The following is a 15232-nucleotide window of genomic DNA, read 5'->3' as shown; positions in this document are numbered from 1 at the left end:
CCAGCTCCCACCCTTTCCTCTTAGTTTTCCAGAGGGTGTAATACCCAGAGAGATGGCTGCCAAAGAGGTTCCCTGGCATTAGATGAAGATCTCACTGACACCCACACAGTTGCTGAGGAACAGGAGTGAGGAAGGAAAACAAGTACAAAGAAAGAGACGTCACAGTGTGGAAGGACCTCTGCCCCAGTGGCAGGACCCAGCTCATCACAGTGTGGAAGGACCTCTGCCTCAGTGGCAGGACCCAGCTCTGGAGGACCGAGGGGCTCCCTGCTCAAGTTGAACCAGGACTTGTGGTGGTGGCAGAATCTCAAACTAACAAAAGACTCTTTCTACTTTGTCATAAAGACCTAGATCTATGTGTGGCCCTACCTAGTAGGCACTCCTGGAAAATTCTGCTAGTAAGGGCTGGACATTCCACTAGAGAATGCTATCTAGGACCTCTCTAGCTATTGCTGGGGTTCAAAACATCTCCTTCACATCAAAATGATCTGTCTAGTTTAGGAGAAGGTGAGTTCTTGATCAAAATGTGGATACCTGCACGCTCCTCATATCCAGGTGAAGATACTCATTCTCTCATTTAAGAGAACTCACTGCTGCCTTCCCTCCATCACAGGAAGAAAGATGGTGCATAAGCCTGGGGCTCCACTGATTCATTTAATGGGTAGCAAAGACTGCAGAGCTGAAGGTGGTATGTGTTAGCATCAAAAAGCAAGAAAAGTCATGAACACTTCAGCAGGAAGAGAAGTTTGACATGGCCAGTGGCTGCTAGGACCCACTGAAGGAAACAGAAAAGAAGGTTTGCGGGAAGGCTACTTTCAGAGCATGAGTCCTTTGGGGACTTGGAGCTGCATTTCCAATATTTTTGGTTACAGGACTTCTATAAACACAGCGCCTGAAGCACCTGGGGTCCCTGAGTAGGCCTTTATATCTAACTCATATAAGACTCAGACGAGCCTGTCTCACTGTAGATGGCAAATTAGTTGCGTGGGACAAGAAGATAATTCCCCTGCAACTCCATTCCAGGCTAGCTCACAAGCACACTCAGTGGCTGAAGGTAACTGGGGACACGCCTCCTCATGCTGCTGCGAAGACCCACCTTTGCACCACAGGCAGAAGAAAAATTAGTCTTTAACAGCACTATAGTTAGTTGCCCCTCGCTGGAAACTCAAGGGTAGTCGTGGAAACCAGAGCTATCTATTTGGTTTGAGGTTTGTTTGTTAAATTTGAACATGTATTTAAGATTTTAAAGTTGGTATTGCTCAGTATGTCTGAGAAGATAGTTTTAGAGTTAGAGGTAGGCATATGGCAGAAAGAACAAGTCTAAGTCACCATTGGTTTTTCATCTTACTGAAGTACTGAAAATAAAACCTAGAGCCTGGATCTGTTAGGCAAGTCCTCTACTATTGATGCACACTCCTAAACCCCATTTTTTAAGTGGTATTCTACAATAGTGTAGCAAGCCCCATGCATGTGTTCATCCATTCACCATGACACAACACAGGGGAGGGGCAAGAGCTGGCAAAACCTATGGACTTGTGGCTTCAAGTTGGAAATGCTACCTCCTGTGACTTATTGACCAATGTTATATTTAAACATGTCTGTGATGAGATAATTAACATACCACATGCTTCACCCACTGAAAAGCTATGACTCTGTGACTTTCATTATAACTGGCTTGTGCAACCAGCATGCCCACAGTCACTTTTAGACCGTGCTGTCACCCCCGAAGGAAGCCTTACTCACCTCCCTTTTCATTATCTTCATGCCTAGTCAGTCCCTGTCCACACAGCCTTGACACCACCAAGCCACTTTCTAGTTCTATGGATTTGTTTCTTCCAGACACTTCCTATAATCATTCTTCCTCTTGTCGTAATGTTGTTAAGTTTGTCTGCACTGTCACGCCTGCTGATGAAAGTCATCACCTACAAAACTTGTCAGGAAGGACTGTTGGCGAGAAAGATGACTACCTTGGCTCTCCACATTCCTATAGACTTGCTCAACGATTCTGGGGGAATCTCACAGCTGGAAAATGCTCTCCTGAGCAAGAGACATCCTACCTAGGCTTCTGGACCAAACCCAGGCTGCCATCGAACAGATGTCGATGCAGCTCTGTCACTTCTCTGGGCAAAGTATGGAGCCTATTTCTTCCCCTGTTGGCAGGGCAATGGTAACAGTGTAACAATCAGAAGCCATGTCAACTGTTGCATGATTAGTTCGTGTGATGATAGTAACCTGGAGGCTCTCAGATAGGACTGCATCTTCACAAGTTTCCTTTTCTGCTGTGGGTTGCCACAGTGCTGTTGTTTTTTTTAAGTGCTATTCCAACTAACGGGTAAACAAGTCTCCCAGAGTAAGGCTCACTGAGAAAGTGATACACAGAGCAAGCTGCCTCCCACTCCTATTCCTAGGACCACGGCTGTGGGTCAAACAGAAAGAAAGGGCTCACAAAGCTGAGCTGGTGGCAAGGCTCCTATGTGTCAACTTCAACTCCTCCATAGGTGACCACTTCCTGTCAGTTCTGTCCCACAGGTGAAACTCCTGACATGACAGTGTGGTTGCCTCACGAGGTTGGGTTAGCTTCTGAGCATCCTAGCCACTGGGCACTGACTGTTCTCTGAAGGAAAAGGACAGTTAAGTCGGGCTCTGGTTCATGTTTCGTGGCTTCTCTGTAGGTGAGAGTGACATGTTTATCGTCCTGTGCTAGAGATGATGAATGAATATTGAACATGAATTGACGAATGAATTGAGGTGACAAATTGAGGCTGAATTATTAGCCTTGATGGAGGGAGACACAGAAGGAGAGCTTCAAAATCAACCTAAGGGGGGAAGCACATTAGCTCAAAAGAACATTTTTGAAAAAGAACATTTTTAAAAAGAACATTTTTAAAAAGATTTTTAGCCCCTACCTGCTGTTATTTCCTTCTTTCTTTTTCCTGTGTGGTTGGGCAAGTTTCTTTACTTTAAAAAGAAAAAAAATGATGTAGGCTTTTAAGTATACAGATCCTAAATACATACATTTATGCCTTTAGAATGTACATGTAATATATGTGTTTAGAGATGACCACTTGGGATATTTTACACAGAGAGAGAGAGAGAGAGAGAGAGAGAGAGAGAAAGAGTGTGTCTCTCATAAGAAAGAAGTTGTGACCGGGAAGGACAGCAAGCCATAGAAGGAGCTGGAAGATAAAGGAGGCATAGGAGTGATGTAAACATAGTACATTTACGTTAGTATAAAGAGTCTGAAGGTCATCTGAATAGCAAAATAAGCACTGTGTGAGCATTGTCCAGTTCTGTGGCTTTGGGCTTAATGTCTGGAACATTATAAAAGCCATGCCTTTTACACAAATTGGTAGAGAAAAAGTATGAGTCTATAGGCAGGTTCTTAGGAGCACTTCAAACATCTGAAAAAGGCCAAGGTTTATTTTGGCTCAGCACAGAGAGTCAGCTGTCATCATCAAGATCAAGGAAGAGGCCACAGAGCATGGGAGTAGCTCTTACAGAGCTGGCAGGAGAGCCAGCCATCGAGTCTTTCCACTGTGGGAGAGGCAGGGTTACTTGATTACCATTGGCAGGTCTAGTCCTAAATTTGCTGTTACTGATCTTTTGGACACCACACACATTGCCCCTTAGTACCCAGCCCCATGTTAGGGGAGGTACCCTCCCCAAAGGGGTTCTGGACATTTCAGAAGGGCATGTTCAAGACAGACTGCCCAGGGACAGATAACATTTTGAGGGAAGTTGGGGGAGATTGGTTATTGGCATAATGGTGCATGCCTGTGATCCCAGCACTTGGGAGTCTGCAGCAGGAGGATCATGAGTAGAAAGACCCTGTTCCCAGTGTGTCTAGTCCTGCTGGGACTAGATGTCCCAGGGTGGAGTGATAGCCAAGAGGTAAAAGGATATTTGGTGCCTACCATGTGCAGTTGCAAGGTATGACCACAGTTAATCCTGATAGTGACATTCTTACATGTATATCTTTTCCTACTTCACACATACTACTTGGAAGCATAAGTAAATTATCATTTTTGTTGTTTATTTATCTGAGACAGCATTTCACTGTACAGCCCAGGGTGACCTCAAATTCAATATCCTCCTGCCCTTGCCTTGAAAGTGCTAGGGTCACAGGCCTATGTGCTACCATGTCCCAAGATTAGGTACGTTTTAAGAACTATGTGACAAGCCTCTCTCGTGACCTGAAAGTGTTGGAGCTGCAATGTGATATGGGCCCGGGTGAGTTGGCATGTCACTTGGGTCTGATGCTAAGGTGACCATGAAAATTAAATGTGAGAGAACAAATGTGTGAAAAGGTGTTCAGCAGTCTTGTCATTAGGGAGAACCAAATCAGAGCCACAGTAAGATGGCAGCTCACACCCGCCGGGAGGGCTGCACGCCAGCGAGGACACAGAAAAGGGAAAGAGCAGCAGCCCTCACGTCTCCCCAGCGGAGTGTAAAAACAGCAAAAGCATTTTAAGTTTCTTAAAGAGTTAAACATAAATCCATCTAAAGGGTGATCAATTCCACACATAGCAATCATGGCCAAGAGAAACAAAGACATCCATCTTCACATCATTTGCAGAGTTGTTCCGAATAGCCAAAAGTTAGAAACAACCCGAATGTGCAACTGGTGAATAGACCAAGTGTGGTAGAGTCGTGCACCTGAGTAATAAGAGGAACAAAGGATGTACATGGTGTGACATGGATGAAGCTCAAAACACTCTCAGCATGCTCAGCAAAAGAAGTAAGGCCCAAAGACCCACAGAATGTGATTCCATATACAAAACATCCAAAGGAAGCCATAGGGACACAGGTTGGTTAGTGGCTGCTGGTGGGAAGAAGACTGACAACATATATATGTGTATATGTACATGTATATGTGTATATGTGTATATGTGCATATGTGTATATATGCATATATATACATGTATATGTATATATATGTGTGTTAGGATATACATATCTTATATATATGTTAGGATATATATCTTATATATATTAGATATATTAGATATATATGAGGAGGATATGTTTTATATGTGTGCTAGGATATATGCTTATATGCTACATATAATATATGTATTATATATCCTAACATATATATGTGTGTATGTGTATATGTGTATATGTGCATATGTGTATATATGCATATATGTATACATGTATATGTATATATATATATGTGTGTGTGTTAGGATATACATATCTTATATATATGTTAGGATATATATCTTATATATATATTAGATATATATGAGGAGGATATGTTTTATATGTGTGCTAGGATATATGCTTATATGCTACATATAATATATGTATTATATATCCTAACATATATATGTGTATATATATATATATATGTATATATACATACATATATATATATACACACACACACATACCCTCCTGCCTTAGCTTCAAAAGTGCTAGAATCACAGGCAGGGCTGCAATGTGATATGGGCCCAGGTGAGTTGTTTTCAATATATATAAATGCATATATATGTATATACATATATGCATATATACATGTATACACATATGCATATATATGTTAATGCATACACACACAGAGTTCTATGAAACACGAAAGTAGAAGGGGGCTATTTGGCAAGAGGCAGGGAACCAGCAGGAAGGAAGAGAAAGCACAGGAAAGGGTGACAGAGGATTGAACTTGAGCGAAGTATGCAACATACATGTTTTAGCATGTCATAACAAATTGTACAATGAATATATATTGGTAATACTTTTTTAAACACTACATGTGTCCAAGAATCTTTTGCGACAAAATAAAGGGATGATAGTAACCTCGTTGGTAAGTTTACTGAAACAAAATCATTGCATCAAAACTTAGAGTAGATTATATGATATGCAAATACATCATAACAAAGCACATACTAAAAATAGAGAAGGGAGACGAATGGTTGGGGAGCACCTACTGTTTTAATTGAAGATCTGAACTGGAAGCAACATAAGCATCCATTAGTAGGAATCTGATGACATATGTCTAAACAGTAGACTCTTCTTGTAGTTTGTTTGTTGCTATTGCTAGAGTATCTTGCAACCCAGGCTGGCTTCAAACTCCCTATGTAGCTGAGGATGACCTTGAACTTCTGACTGTCCTACTTCGTTCGACCTCCCAAGTGCTGGGATCATACAGATAGTGGGACTGAATGCTGGACTTCTTGCATGCTGGGCAAACACTACCAACTCAGCTAACAACCCTAGCCCTTGATGGAATCTTTTAACAGCAGCAAATATTAAAAGGGAATAAGGAAGTTTTATATGACAGACATGAAGTAACCTCCAAAATATATTGATAAGTGAATCGAGGTACAGAATGCCAGACATTTAGAAAAATATCTTGAGGTCGACAAGATGGCTCAGTGGATAATGGCACTTGCCACTAAGCCTAACTAATGGAGTTGGATAGTCACATGGTGGAAGTAGAAAACCAACTTCAAAAGCTGTCTTTAGACCTCTACTCACATGATGTACATTGACAAGTATACAGAGAGAGAGAGAGAGAGAGAGAGAGAGTAATAAAATGTGAACATGTCCTGATATGCTTATTTGTACATTTAATATGTTTAGAAATACACAAAAATCTGGTAGCCTAATTGTGCTGAGTGTTTAAGGGAACATGATATTATAAGGACAGTGGCTTTACATGTTACTTTACCTAATAAAATTTAACATTTACAGTATTTGTGTGTACACTATTAAAAACAGGGTGAATAGTGGGCTTGGAGTTGCTGTTTTCTCTAGCTTTTCTTTTTAACTTTATTTTTAAAATTGTTTTTGGTAGAGTAGTTTTCCCACTGATATTCCTGCCCTGTCCCCTCTTTCCCTCTCCTCTTCCCTCGTCTCCTCTCCTCTCCACTCCTCTCCTCTCCTCTCCTCTCTCCTCTCCTCTCCTCTCCTCTCCTCTCCTCTCCTCTCCTCTGCCATTTAAACTCATTTCCAATTCTTTGATGGAAGGAATCTAAAAAATATCTCAAGGTTATACATGTTAGAGCTTAGTACCTCCCTGATTTCATATTGAAAAACATAGACATGATAAGTGTCTTTCCCAAGGTCACACAGATTTTTAAAGGAAGCACCTGGGTTTCCTGAATATGATTATTGATATATTCAAATGATACATATCCATCTGTCTTATCCTGGCCTCTGAAGGTAAAAGACAGAAGAGAGGAAGACTTGCAATGCATAAAGCAAACCCATTCTGGTGGTGCACATCTACAGTCCACCTACTTGGGAGCCCAAGGCAACAGGTTGGAAAGTTCAAGGTCAGCTGGTGCGATCCTGTTACAAAGATAGAGTGAGATCCTGTTACAAAGATAGAGTGAGATCCTGTTACAAAATAAGAAGTAAAAGGATGGATGAGGCTACGGCTCAGTCATGGAGCACTTGCATGTACAAGGCCCTAGACTTGATCAACTCTCAACAGAGCACATACACTCAAACACACACACACATTCATACATACACACACACATACACATATTCACACCTACACACATACACACTCACACACACATATACACACACTCACACCTACATACACATACACACTCACACCTACACACACACTCACACCTACACACATACACACACACTCACACACACATACACACACTCACACCTTCACACACTCACAAATACACATACACACCTATACACACTCACACATACACACACTCACAAACACACTCACACCTACACACACATACACACACTCACACATACATACACATACACTCACACACTCACACATATACACATTCACATACACACATACATACACACACTCACATACACACACACACTCACACATACATACATACACACACTCACACACATACATTCACACACACACATACACACACTCACACATACACACACACTCACACACACATTCACTATAGAGGCATGCATACATACATGCACAGGTGAAACACAGTCCTGCCAGATCACATGTGAGTCAATGATTATTACTTTGGTTGAAAGTTGAATGCCACAGATTGCTATGTGCAGTCTCCAGTTTCATCAGCAAGACCCGTCAGAAAGAACACTGTAAAAGAAAAGCACCCCTTCCCCTGGGTCCCCTTGTTCTCCACATTCCCCCAGGCTCCTACTATATCCCACCGTAACAAACCCAAGGCAACGCTGGCCCATCCCAGCACACCTGGTTTATGCAGTCGTGGAGCAAACCCTGAATCATGAGCACTTTAGAACGTTACCAGCTATTCTTGAATATCACAGTCGTGGGAAGCAAGATATGCCTTAGGGATAAAAAATATCACACCCCAAAAAATTTTTAAAGAACTCCAGGGGCTGGAGAGATGGCACAGCAGTTCAGAGCACTTGTTTTTGTGAGGACTCAGGTTCAAGTCCCAGTCACCACATGGCTACATGCAACCACACGTAACTCTAGTTTGAGCGAGTCTTATGCCTTTTCTGACCTCCACAGGTACTAGGAATACATGAGATATACATACTTACATACAAGCAAAATATACACATAAAGTTAAATAAACAAGCCTTTTAAAAAAAAATTAAGGCTCTCATAGCACAGTACTACATCCAGGGGCTCAGTCCATTGACAGGTGAGGTCGCTCTATAGAAAATCATTTTATTTGTCTGAGCTGTACCTTAAAACAGGCTCATCCCAACCTTTAATGCAGTGGTTCTCAACCTTCCTACTGTTGCAGCCCTTTATCACAGTCCCTCATGTGGTGACCTTCCCAACATAAAATTATTCTCATTGCTACTTCCTAACTGTAATTTTTCTACTGCTATGAATTGTGATGTAAATAACTAATATGCAACCCCTGGAGGTTGCAACCCACAGGTTGAGAAGCACTGTTTTAAGGCATGACTGAGCCTACTGTTAATTTCAAATCAATGGGATGACTTCAGAGATTTTTCTCCAGTCGTTTCAGGGTATCTCCGTCCACTCAGGTCCACCAGCAGCCTTGTGACTTCATGCAATCAGACCTGCCTTTCCTGCTTTGTAAGCTCTGGCTGGTCTAAATGGATCATGGTTCTCTTCGTGCTGGTCAGTTCAGAGACCAAGTCTAAACCAATCGTGTATGACATGGTCCAGAAAGTAGTGCTGGGGACAATCCAAATGATACAAAGCTTAGGCCTTCCACTCTGTCCTCAACAGAAAAGAGCAAGCAGGGGGTTGTCAGAGTGGCTTTCTTGACAGAAACCTACCTGTCTTGAGACTGTGAGAAAGCTGGCTTGAGGTTGAAACCAAAACAGAGAGAAGCTGAGCCTCCAGAAAAGCAAAGAAACGGAACATGAGTCCTGACCTATCTCCTAGACTTTTCTTCCATTGTATGAGCAATAAATTCCCATGTTATTGTGCTAGTCTGTAGGCTAATTTTGTTCTACTTCTCAAAGACATATTGAAGTAGCCACATCACCTCCTCCTTCATACTGGTTCCCGGAATTCCTACTACTGACTCTCCATTCCAGATCCACATAACAACCAAGTTATAGGCAGAAGTAATGGACTTCAGACCACCAAATTATAGACAAAAGCAATAGATTTAAGGTTAGATGGCTTACTCAAAGAATGTTACCCCAAGAGAGCTCTGGGAGCACTGTGGAAAATATAGCCAAACTTCTTTTATTTCCTACTTATTCCTCTTCCACCCTCCATGATTTTGTTTAGTTTTTCCTATTTCTCTTATGAATCTTCCACATCTACCTGTTCAAATCCCACCGGTTTTAAATCATTTAAACACGAGTGCTTGCTTCCTCCAAAAGCTTCCCTGATACCTTCAACTGGAAAAAGCCAGCCCCTTTCCAGATGATGAGCTGTTCTCCTAGCTAGACTGCGAACTGCTTGCCTACAGAGTACCTGACTAGATTATCTTCTCTGGACTATTTTAAGCACTAACATAAGGTGTCCATAACCTTGGCATCTCTGAGAAAGTAAATCCAGGGACCGAAAAACCACATGTGCAGAAAAAGTTTGTCTTTAGGAAATTGTATGCCAAAGAGTTGCTTCTCTTAGGGTGGTTTCTGCATCACAACCATCAGCATTGTCTGAGTATGTGGAAGAAATACGAACATATGGGACCTCTGAACCAGAGGATCTTGGGTAAGTCCTGCAGCAGGCATTTTACAAGCTGTCTGCAATCTGATGTGCTTAGAGTTTGAAGACCAATTAGCCTCAAGAATGCCTTAAGCTATAGATTGAGAAGCAGATGAGCCTGGTCATCCTGGAGCAGGCTGAAGATCAAGTGAAGATGAAGGAGAGCTGTGCTTCCTGAGATGAAACCATAGCAGACATGGAGGATCAGGCTCTGGAGTGGTAAATGCATGGTGTCCAGCCTTGAGCTATTCAGATCTGAGTGTCCCTTTAGCCTGGCCATCCAGTCCATTGACTTGATCTCCAGGTGGTGCTGGTCAGGTATGCATCTACAGAAACTCCAATAAGGGTTCTAGATGTGTGTGTGTGTGTGTGTGTGTGTGTGTGTGTGTGTGTACGTGTGTGCACACACAGGCACACGTGCATGCACACCAGTCTTGTGGGGGTTGCATGTGAATGTGTGTGCACATGTGTGCAGGTCCTAAGACAACCTCAGGGGTTGCTCCTCAGATGCTGTCCACCTTGTTTTTGATTTTGTTGTTGTTGCTGTTGCTATTTTTTATATTTACATGTTTGTGTACAGGTGGTGGGCATTCGTGTGCTCCAACATGGAAGTCAGCAGACTTTTGCAGGAATCAGTTCTCTCCTTCTACTATGTGAACTCCAGAGATTAAACACAGGTCGACTAGCCAGTGCCTCTACCCAGTGAGCCTTCTTACTGGCCCCATTCTTTTTATTTGTTTTGCTTTCAAGACACTATCTTTCATTAGCCTATGGCTCACCTAGCAGGTTAGGCTGGCTCGTGAACCCTAGGGATCTGCCTGTCTCTATCCCTACTGAGATTACATGTATTCACCATAATGCGTGGGTATTTTGTTTATTTGTTTGTTTGGGGTTTTTTTAATGTGGGTTCTGGGGATTTCATTTCCTTATGCTTGGAAGGTAAGCACCTTACTGACTGAACTACCTCCCCAGCCCTAAACATTCTGTAGTGTTCTTTTCTTTCTTTGAAGGTATTTATTCCTTCATTATTGCCAGATGTAAAACACACAATTTCTCACTCCCAAGTTTCTTATATAATCTACATTTCTAGTTTTCCTTTGGGGCAGAAATAAGCTGAGAGCCACAAGGCTGCCTGTGACCTTCCAGTAACTCGGGTAAAGAATGTATCTTTATCTATCTGGGGAAAACCCTGAGAGGGTTCACAAAAGGAAGGAACAATAGCGGTGTCTGCTGTCACAGTTCTTTGGAAATCTCCCATGAGCCCTAGGCAAGATTCTTGTCTCTACTTATGTGCCTTGTGTGCCTCATTAACCACTACAGGTCTCACAACTCCAGTCTACGGTGTGCTGCTGAGACTGAAAACCACACTGCTTTCATGATGGCCCATCCAGGTGCTGGCTCTGTTCAACTGCGCCAACAACATGTCTCCTTAGAGAATTTTTATCTCTTCTCCCATGTTCTACCTGATCTGTTTAATCAATTTGAGGCTAAACTGTAATCTTTTAGGAAATACTAGACTTTTGCCTTACTTTATATACTTCTCACAATAACCACAGATATTGGCTTGTACAAGTAGATTTACCCTTACTCTCCATTCCCCTATGGCTCCCCTAACATTCAGACTCAAACAAGGTACCAACATATGTGATATATATATATATATATATATATATATATATATGCATGTATGTATGAGTATGTATGTATGTGTGTATGTATATATGTGTATATGTATATTTGTGTATATGTGTATATATGTATATACATATATATTCTGAAATGATGCTGATGAAGCTTCACTTACTCTTTAAGATAATAAACATATCTCTTTCAGTACAAAATGTATTTTCTCTTATTTATCATCAATACATTCTAAGGTAGAATCCTTTTTTAAAATTGTTTTCTGACACATTATTTTTAAGGATAGAATTTTCCTCAGAGTGTCTAATTTTTCATTGTGTCACTGACAATAAGAAGGGTTTGTTTCTTCTATTACTCTGTATAGTTACTATGGTCTTATCCTGAAGTCTTACAAGAGACTTTAATGACAAAGGTGAAAGACATACTTTTGTGAGAAACTATGGCACTGCAGATACTTCAGATGTTTGTGTTCATCCCACCTCCTATGAATCCTGTTAAAACGGGTGCTATCTTTATTTTACAGGTAAGAAAAACTGAGCTGAAGTTAGACATGGATTTCACATTGAGCTCCAGATCCTGTCCTTTCTTCTTGAAGACTATTCAACTTCCCTCAGTGAGGTACAGAATAGGGAGTTCCCAGGCACATTCTGTGAAGTAGTGTAAGCAATCTCCCTGCTTTTGCTAATATCTACACAAAGTATGCATCGGGCTGGTCAAACTTAATGCACTTGGCGCTTTGTGCCTGATTTGAATACAAACTCCACTCAACTAAAATGTCCTCCAATCCCGTGTTTGGCAAACACTTGAAAAGGGCAATGTACTCTGAGATTTAAAATGTGTTTAGATCCTAATTTTCAATATCTGCACCTGCCTATTGGCCATCAGCCCTTTTTATTACAGGATGTGTGGAGCTGTTGGTACAGAAGCTTGCTCGCATCCTTGGTTTCGGTTCAGAACTCTGAGAGCACACAAGCTCTATTTCCCCTTAGCTGGCACGGCTGTATAACCAAACTACATTCCTTTAGAACGGTGCTAATCAAGCATAACCACCTTGGCTCAAGGAAGGTTACCTTTGCATAATAAAGAAGCCGTGGAGAGGAAATCATTTGAGCAGAGGCAGGTGAAACGCTGAACTTGCTTTAATCTATTTTTAAATGGTTGTCAGATGTCTGAAAGTGACACCCTTAATGGGGCATTCTAAAGTTTAGATGCATTCATTAAAATTTACTAAGACCCAATATGATGGTGAATCTTTATCATTACTATTATTGATTCCCCCCTTTAACTGACTTTTTACCTCGAGGTCTCTTTAATCTGTTTCACGACAGTGAATGTCTGTATAAGGCATTTGTAAACAGCCGATGGCTTTCTGGCAACTTGACCTATTACTGCACAACACACTGCTGCCCACCTAGAAAGCTAACTTTTGAACAAACTATTCAGACACCTAGGGCTAGTATCCGCTGAATAGCTGCCTCAATTTCTTCAAGTTTGCAGTGGATATAATCTTCATTTACAAATCGGTCCTTTGGGCCATTTTTTTTTTTTTTATGTCTGTTGTTTCTAGCTGTTAAGACAGACATGATGTGAAAGGAACAATTTTAACCACTGGCAGACCAAAGTAAACAAACATTTAAAAATGTTCCTGCATTTCATAGCGGTCAGAGGGGACTCGACCCATGACCGTGGGCATTTGGCCACATTAAAGCCCTATATACCACAGTATCCCATCCAGCCTTGGTCTGTTTCAGAAAGAAACAACCTGCTTGGTTCTCTGTTATAGAAAATGTCAATGATGCTGTATGGAAAGTACAGCCAGTCCTTGTTAAAACCCGAAAGTCTCCATACTTACTTTTCAATAGTGCTTATCCGACAGATGTTATTGGAGGGCTGGCTCGTTGTTGGGGTCTCTTGGCTGTATGTGAAGCATTGACTGGATGTCCTTCTGTCCTTGTCCCCTGACAGGGACTCAAATTCAAGGTCTTGTGCACAAACAGATCAAAGCGTAGTTGGGTCTGTTTCAGAAAAACTCAAGTCTTCCTAAGAGGGAAGTCCGTGCCCGGGCAAGCACTGAAGGAAGAGCATGTTTTGCCTGCCCTTGGATGAACCAGGTCACTGCTGAAGCTGGAGAATATTTTTTAGCATCACTGTGATGAAACTTGAGGGCCGTTTTCTGCAGTAGGTGTGACACTTGTTGACACTGCCTGCCGGAGAGGCCCTGGCAAAGGGACTTGATGAAACACAGTCCTAGGGAGCTGAAATCCAGAGGAGCTGTCACTGACGCTGCTGGGAACAGACAGCTCCCTGCAAAGCCCATGCAGGACCTTGACTTAATTGCTCTCCTCTAAGGAAAGCAAACACATTGAGGGAATCAGTCATTGGAAGTCATGGTAGGAAACTCTCAGGGGGGGCAAAGGGACAGTGGAAATGAGAGCTTGTGTGTGGTCCATTTAGAAATGGCGCTGAGTCTTCCTCTGAAGCTCTCTGAGCCAAAGAAACAGAAGGTCAGATCGCCCCTCCCCCACCAGCCCTTCCTCTCTTCTTATTTTGGCCACAGTAGTAAGAAATAAGAGAGAAGCTAGATGTAGTGGTACATGCCTATAATTCCAGCACTCAGCACTCAAATTGGGAGTATTGTCACAAGTTCAAGGACAGCCTGGGCAACTTAGAAAGAACTGTCTTGAAACAAAAACAAAACTGGTCAAATAACAAGAAAAAAGTAGTACATCCCAACGCTTGGGGAATAGAGGCAGAAAAATCAGAAATTCGAGGCTATTCTCAACTACATGATAAATTTAAGGCCAGTCTAGGCTATATGAAACCTCACCTTAAAAACAGTCAGGACTCGAAGAAAAGAGCCTAGCATAACTGTCCTCTGAGAGGCTCCACCCAACAGCTGACTAAAAGAGATGCAGAGCCCCACAGCCAAACATTAGACCAAGCTCAGGAAGTCCTTGTGGAAGAGTTGGGGGAAGGATTGAGGGAAGATAATGACTCCACAAGAAGGCCAATAGAGTCAAGTAACATGTGCCCTTGGGGGCTCTCAGATTCTGAACCACCAACGAAAGAGCATACACGGGACATATGTAGCAGATGTACAGCTTGATCTTCATGCTAGCTCTTCAACAACTGGAGCAGGGACTTACCCTGACTCTCTGCCTGCCTGTGGAGCCTGTTCTCCTAACTGGGCTGGCTGCCTTGTCTGGCCTCAGTGGGAGAGGATGTGCCTAGTCCTGCAGAGACTTGAGGTGCCATGGTGTTGTTCCTTGGAGGGGGACCTTCCCCTTCTCCAAGGTGAAGGGGAAGTGTTGGGGGGGAGATCTTTATGAGGGGGAACTGGAAGGAGGGGGGCTTTGATCCGGTTGTAAAGTTAATCAATAAATTAATGGTAAAAAACAGTCAGGCATTGGGGTACACACCTTTTAATCCCAGCACTTGGGAGGCAGAGATAAACAGATCTCTGTGAGTTTGGGCCAGCCTGGTTTATAT

At 42.3% G+C, this 15232-nt stretch overlaps 1 protein-coding gene across 2 annotated transcripts in view; it reads right to left on the bottom strand.

Moving 5' to 3' along the window:
• Alpk2 (alpha kinase 2) overlaps nucleotides 1-13856 on the bottom strand; it is a 128319-nt gene extending 114463 nt beyond the window's left edge. For both annotated transcript variants that reach the window (XM_034518393.2, XM_076912551.1), the window contains exon 1: nucleotides 13596-13856. The gene's annotated coding sequence lies outside the window, so the exon portion shown is untranslated. The remainder of the gene's footprint in view (nucleotides 1-13595) is intronic.
• Between the last annotated feature and the right edge of the window lie 1376 nt (nucleotides 13857-15232).

The sequence above is a fragment of the Arvicanthis niloticus genome, chromosome 14 (assembly GCF_011762505.2).
Source record: "Arvicanthis niloticus isolate mArvNil1 chromosome 14, mArvNil1.pat.X, whole genome shotgun sequence".
Taxonomy (NCBI): domain Eukaryota; kingdom Metazoa; phylum Chordata; class Mammalia; order Rodentia; family Muridae; genus Arvicanthis; species Arvicanthis niloticus.
The sequence above is the reverse complement of the archived record's forward strand: the minus strand, read 5'-3'. Positions and strand labels throughout refer to the sequence as shown.